This window comes from Gekko japonicus, unplaced genomic scaffold (genome assembly GCF_001447785.1).
Source record: "Gekko japonicus isolate JY-2015 unplaced genomic scaffold, Gekko_japonicus_V1.1 scaffold1082, whole genome shotgun sequence".
In the NCBI taxonomy this organism is placed as follows: Eukaryota; Metazoa; Chordata; class Lepidosauria; order Squamata; family Gekkonidae; genus Gekko; species Gekko japonicus.
This window is the reverse complement of record NW_015173155.1, coordinates 606,989-613,324: the sequence shown is the minus strand read 5'-3', so window position 1 is coordinate 613,324 and position 6,336 is coordinate 606,989. Positions and strand designations below refer to the sequence as shown.

Sequence of the window (6,336 nt, the reverse complement as noted above, 5' to 3'; positions counted from 1 at the left end):
ACTATTTAAAAACGTCGCTTTGTTGGATGTTTGGAATTTCTTGCTTTCCGGCAGCGCAAAACCTGTACCTTTCAGGAACAAAAAAAAAATAAAATAACAAAAACTTTTTACTAATTTTGACTTGACTGCATTCACTACAGAAGTTCCTTCTGAATATTTGGAGTTCGATTTGCTGCCCTTTGAAGCCCACAAGGTAGCTTGCAAATTAAAAAATATGTACCCTGAAGAAAGTGGCATCAAAAGAATTATTTTAAGAGAGGGTGGTTGTCTGCGGTAGCACAGCTCGATCGGAGTCCCAGCGGGCACCTTAAGAGGCCAGCTTTGGATGTGTGGTCACATGCTTATTCACACGTGCTCATGTGACACTTCCCTAGTCTTGGCTTAGTCTGCAAACAGTTCCTCTTGGAAGGCTTATTTCTCATGCCAGCATTTGAGTGGTGTAAGCAGTTGTTCCTTACACTTGATGGCAACTCCCTTGCCTAGAGCAGTTCCTTTCCTAGCAGAAGGGGGATGGTTGGGCACCGTATGCTGTTCCCAGAGGTGCTGCCCCTGCCCTGGGTATCAGGCTCGCCCCCAAAGGAGGAGCTAATGCTCTTGTACCAACATTCCCCTAGTGTGGTGTATGTCACTGGAAACGTAGTGGAAGCCATTGGCCCAGGAGGCGTGTGGCAGAAGTTTCAACAAAGGGGAGGGCGAGTCTTTAAAAGGAGCTTTTAGGTATAGAATGTCTAGTCTTGGCACAGGCACCTTATAAGACCAACAAAGTTCAATTCTGGGTATAAGCTTTCGTGTGCATGTACACTTCATCAGATATGTGGCAACAGTTTGGGCCAGTTAATCCAGATGCAGAAGTAACTGGGCAATGACTATAGCTGAGATTGGGTTAAAGCAGTTGGTAGACCTGTGAATGGCAGCAAATTAGCATACACATACAAGAGTTAACATGTGAGAACTAAGTTTGAGTCCGGTGGCACCTTTAAGACCAGCAAAGTTCAATTCTGGGTAAAAGTAAGAGGCACACATACCTTGAAACAGATTTCCTCTGTTACATATAATTGTACAATCTGTCAGACTCCTGGAGAAATCGGTTCCCAACAACAGTCATTCAAAAGGTTTATTGAGACATTGATAGGATCCAGACTCTTAACATTTCTGTGTTAGAACTAGGGAAAAGCACTGAGGGAAGCAATTATGTATAAATCAAGCAGGACCTTAAAAGAGTCCCTCATGTTACATATAGGTGGGGGACCTTAATGGGCCAGGGCCAATCACACCTAAGCTACAGGCCTGCTGAAATAAGGGTCCACAGTTCCCAGAAGAAAGATTATGCCAAGCTTGACTGGGCTGAATAAGATAACTAAAGGCAAAATCAAAAGTGTACATTCTTCTCATCCCCCTAGGCCCCCATGGCAACCAAGCCCAAGAAAGTGGGTGAAGTTGACAGCCCAACAAAGTTTAATTCTGGGTATATACCAGAATTGAGTGACTTAGCACATGTAGTGAGATAAGAACCTGATATCTCGGTTAAGCTCTGGAGGTTCCATAGTGTTAATGACTTGTAATTCAGCAGTCTCCCATTCTAGTCTATTTCTGAAATTCCTTTGCAGTAAAACAGCTACTTAGAGGTCCCCCACTGAGAGCCTTGGGAGACTGAAATGTTCCCCTACAGGTTTCTCAGTCATGTGACTCTTGATGTCAGATGTGTGTCCATTTATCCTTTGCTGTAGGGTTTGCCCTCTGGAAAGAACTGAAGGGCATTGTTGGCATTTATAAATTAGCATACACATGCAAGAGTTAACAGATGTGAGAACTATGAGTCCGGTGGCACCATTAAGACCAGCAAAGTTCAATTCTGGGTAAAAGTGAGAGGCACACTTCATACATCGAAACAGATTTCCTCTGTTACATATAGGTGTACAATCTGTCAGACTCCTGGAGAAATCGGTTCCCAACAACAGTCATTCAAAAGGTTTATTGAGACATTGATAGGATCCAGACTCTTAACATTTCTGTGTTAGAACTAGGGAAAAGCACTGAGGGAAGCAATTATGCATAAATCAAGCAGGACCTTAACAGAGTCCCTCGTGTTACATATAGGTGGGGGACCTTAATGGCCCAGGGTCAATCACACCTAAGCTAGAGGCCTGCCGAAATAAGGGTCCACAGTTCCCAGAGGAAAGATGATGCCAAGCTTAACTGGGGCTCAAGGTTGTCTGGACTGAATAAGATAACTAAAGGCAAAATCAAAAGTGTATATTCTTCTCATCCCCATAGGCCCCCATGGCAACCAAGCCCAAGAAAGTGGGTGAAGTTGATAGCCCAACAAAGTTTAATTCTAGGTACATACGAGAACTGAGTGACTTAGCACATGTGAGATAAGAACCTGATATCTCTGTTAAGCTCTGGAGGTTCCATAGTGTTAATGACTTGTAATTCAGCAGTCTCCCATTCTAGTCTATTTCTGAAATTCCTTTGCAGTAAAACAGCTACTTAGAGGTCCCCCACTGAGAGCCTTGGGAGACTGAAATGTTCCCCTACAGGTTTCTCAGTCATGTGACTCTTGATGTCAGATGTGTGTCCATTTATCCTTTGCTGTAGGGTTTGCCCTCTGGAAAGAACTGAAGGGCATTGTTGGCATTTAATGGCACATAGTCTTAGGAGATGAGCAAATGAGTGAGCCTGAGATGGTGTAGCCCTGATGTTGAATCTAGTCTTGGCACAATAATTCCAACCTTGTCCCATGAAACCAAGGCTCGAGTGAGACAAGAGAAGCTGCCTGCCTGTTGCAATCTAAGAATCTAGAAGAATCATAGAATGTTAGAGTTGGAAGGGACCTTGCAGGTCATCTAGTCCAACCCCCTGCACTCTGCAAGAGCATAGAAGAAGAGGAGATTGGATTTATACCCCGCCCTTCACTCAGAGTCTCAGAGCGGCTTACAAACTCCTTTCCCTCCCCCTCCCCACAACAGACACCCTGTGAGGTGGGTGGGGCTAAGAGCTCTTTCCAGAATCCTTGAGAGAACAGCTCTGACAGAACTAAGGCTTGCCCAAGGTCATCCAGCAGCTGCAAGTGGAGGAGTGGGGAATCAAACCCGGTTCTCCCGGATTAGAGTCCGCACACTTAAACACTACACCAAACTGGTTGGCCTGTGGTGATGTGGCGGGGGGAGGGGTGTCCGCGCCAACAAACACCCTGCTGGCCAAAATGCCTCTGCTTTGAATCCTGAAACGGCCCCGCTTATTAGGTTCGGGAAATAATGAAGAGCCTTGTGTGACAAAGCGAGCGGGAGACATCTGCCCCCACACCCACACAACGCTGACTTTAAATAGAACCAGCAGGCATTACGTAAAATCCTATTTTCCCAGAGCTTGCCTGTTTGGGGTCAAAGGCAGATCATTCGCCTTTTATAACAGAGGAGGACAAAAAAAATATGCAGCTGCGTTGGCCGGGAATCGAACCCGGGTCAACTGCTTGGAAGGCAGCTATGCTCACCACTATACCACCAACGCTGGATGTGGAGACAGGGCTGCTGGAATCTAGAAATGCGGGAATTGAGAGAGAGAGTGTGCAAACGATTGGGAGGAGCAGACTCAGCAGTGGGGAACTCTCCTCCCCCTTCCGCCCACATGGGAAGCCGTGCCAAGTCAGCAAAAACCCTGCGACTGACAGCCACAGCTGAGAAAAGCATCTGCTGGCAGCGGTGGGATTCGAACCCACGTCCCCAGAGAGACTGGAGCCTAAATCCAGCGCCTTGGACCGCTCGGCCACGCTACTTTAAGTGTGGGCGTGGGGCCTCTAACAGAATCACAGAAAGCTGAACGTAGGTAAAAAACAAAACAAATCCCCAAAACATGTGGGGCAACACTCGAAAACGCCTCCTTGGTGGTTTCAGGCTGAGCAATGTTGAAAGAGCCCCCCCCCATCCCCCTTTAACCAAAGGAACGTCCAGGTTTTGAATAAGCGTAAGGTTTGGATCCCTTCACTTGCTGGTTGCTGATTACTAAGTGGAGAATGGTGGAATATGTGTTGTTGCATGTACTGTTTTGCGAAAACATACATAGGATTGCATGCTGCCTGCTATAGTGGTCAAGTGCCGGGTTAGTATCTTTGAGACCCAGGTTTGAATCCCGCCGCACACGCCATGGAAGCTCACCGGGTGACCTTAGGCCACTCACACACTTTCAGCCTAACCTACCTCATAGGGTTGTTGTGAGGATAAAACACAGGAGGGGAGAAAGATGTAGGATGCTTTGGGTCCCCAGGGGGAGGTGTCCCCAGATCTTGCCTCATTCATCCTGTATTGTCCCAACCCATATTGGAGGTATAAGGATGCACACAGCTGCCCTGGGTTCGACTCCTGACCAACACAACTGGCTGCCCTAGTGGTTCTCAAGTCTTTTGGGAGGGGAGCCCCACTTTTGAACGACTTGGGGGGGGCTCACTCACTCCTCCCTTCTCCTCAAGATAAATGGTCTCTCATCTGTGAACTTTGGACAAGGTTTCTCCCCCCCCCACACACACTATTTTTAGCATTTATACCACTGGTGGCATTTCACGGCATGCAAAGCCCAAGACCAGTTTCCCACCCAGCCTTCTCTCCCCGCTCCCCCCCCCCCCTTTCTTTTTCCCCCCCCTCCCTCCGCGGATTCGGGATAGGACCCCTTTGGCTCCCCCCCCACACCCCCTAAAAAACCCACCTTGAGCATTCTTGTAGTTTCTGCCAGGCTGTCCGGCCTCAAAGGAAGAGGAATTGTAGCCCTACAGTTGTGTAGGACAAGGGTGCATGTAACAGTTGCCAACCTCCAGGTGGGCCCTGGAGACCTCCCTCTAGTACACCTGATCTACAGATGACAGAGCTCAGCTCCCCTGGAGAGAATGGCTACTAAGGAGGGTGGGCTCTGCCGAAGTCCCTCCCCTCTCTAAGATCCACCCCCAAATCGCCAGGAATTTCCCGACCCAGAGTTGGTAACCCGAGTGCCCTGCACAAAAACCCACCAGAGCCTGGCGGGTGGGGGTGGCGCTTTCCCCAAACTTCCCTGGGTCGCAGAGCCCGTTCCCCCCGCCGGAGCCAGAACAGCAGCAGCTGCTGCCGCCGACTCGCAACCGCGGCCCGTCCAGACGTGCGCCGGGAACTCGGGAGCAATGCTTCCTCTAAGCTGTGGAGTCCCGTGAGCAAAGATTCTACTTTGTGAGCTCCTGGCATTGAAGTTGTGAGCGAGCGATTTGGCTACTGCCTAAATTAGTTTGCCCTGGAGCCCTCCTTCCTGAGGTGAGACAAAAACGGGTGAGCCAGAGGCTAAAAACCTGTGAGCTAGCTCACACGAACTCAGCTGAGAGGGAACACTGCTCGGGAGAGTCGTGCTTTCCCCCGGCCCGGAACTCAGGACAAGCGCACGTCTGGAACGGAAAGCGCCGTCTTCCCGGACCCGGGATGTTCCCTCTAAGCCGTGGAGTCTCATGAGCAACAATTCTACCTTGTGAGCTCCTGGCATTAGAATTGTGAGCAGGTGATTTGGCTGCTGCAGAAATCAGTTTGCTCTGGAGCCCTCCTTCCTGAGCGAAGACAAAAATCTATGAGCTGGAGGCTAAAAAACTGTGTGCTGCCTCACACTAACTCAGCTTGGAGTGAACACTGCGGCGCCAGATTCTCCACGGAAAAGGTCTCCGGAGGACCCTGCAGGACCCCAGCAACGACCCCGCTTCGCAGGCAGACCCTTCCCAGCAACGGAGACACCCCCCCCCCGCCTGAGTCGGGAGGCGACAGCGGAGCCCCTTCCTTCGCCCTTACCTCCCGGCGGCGGCGGGAGTCGCCTGGCTCAGCGCGCACCTGCAGCTGCTACGCGTGGGCCACCCCTGGGGGCCGCCATGACACCCGCACGCCCCGCCCCTTCCCGGGCACGTCACTTCTCGCGAGAATTGGGAGGGAGGGCGCAAGAGGCGCGCGCCAAGGCGCTAGTCCGCAATAGACACGGGCAGCCCTAGACGGGAAGGGGCGCCCTTTTCCTTCCCCCCACGCGGAGCAAAAGAAATCGCAGAAGATGGCAAAGGGACTTCAGGCTTGCGTGGAGTTTTCCAGGCGTGGCCCTGGAAGGGCTTCCTGCGCTGGGACGAGGGAGAGTCCCCCCCCCCCCCCACCCCTTGCAAAGAATAAGTCAATGCAATCAATAGGATTTTATAGGGCACCTGGTGAGCCCCCACTGTTACAGTTGATCTCCAGAGGACCCAGATCAGTTGCCCTGGAAATAATTGCTACTTTGGAGAGTTGACTCCAGGGCCGTGCACCCGACTGAGGTCCCTCCCCACCCAAAACCCCGCCCTCTCCAGGCCCCACCCAC

At 50.7% G+C, this 6,336-nt stretch overlaps 2 non-coding genes across 2 annotated transcripts; both read right to left on the bottom strand.

Annotated features, from left to right (window-relative positions):
- Positions 1–3,438: 3,438 nt before the first annotated feature.
- TRNAG-UCC lies at positions 3,439–3,510 on the bottom strand. Its single transcript has one exon. It is a non-coding gene; the product is annotated as a tRNA-Gly (tRNA).
- A 183-nt stretch (positions 3,511–3,693) lies between these two features.
- TRNAL-UAG lies at positions 3,694–3,775 on the bottom strand. The gene has a single exon. It is a non-coding gene; the product is annotated as a tRNA-Leu (tRNA).
- Positions 3,776–6,336: the final 2,561 nt, after the last annotated feature.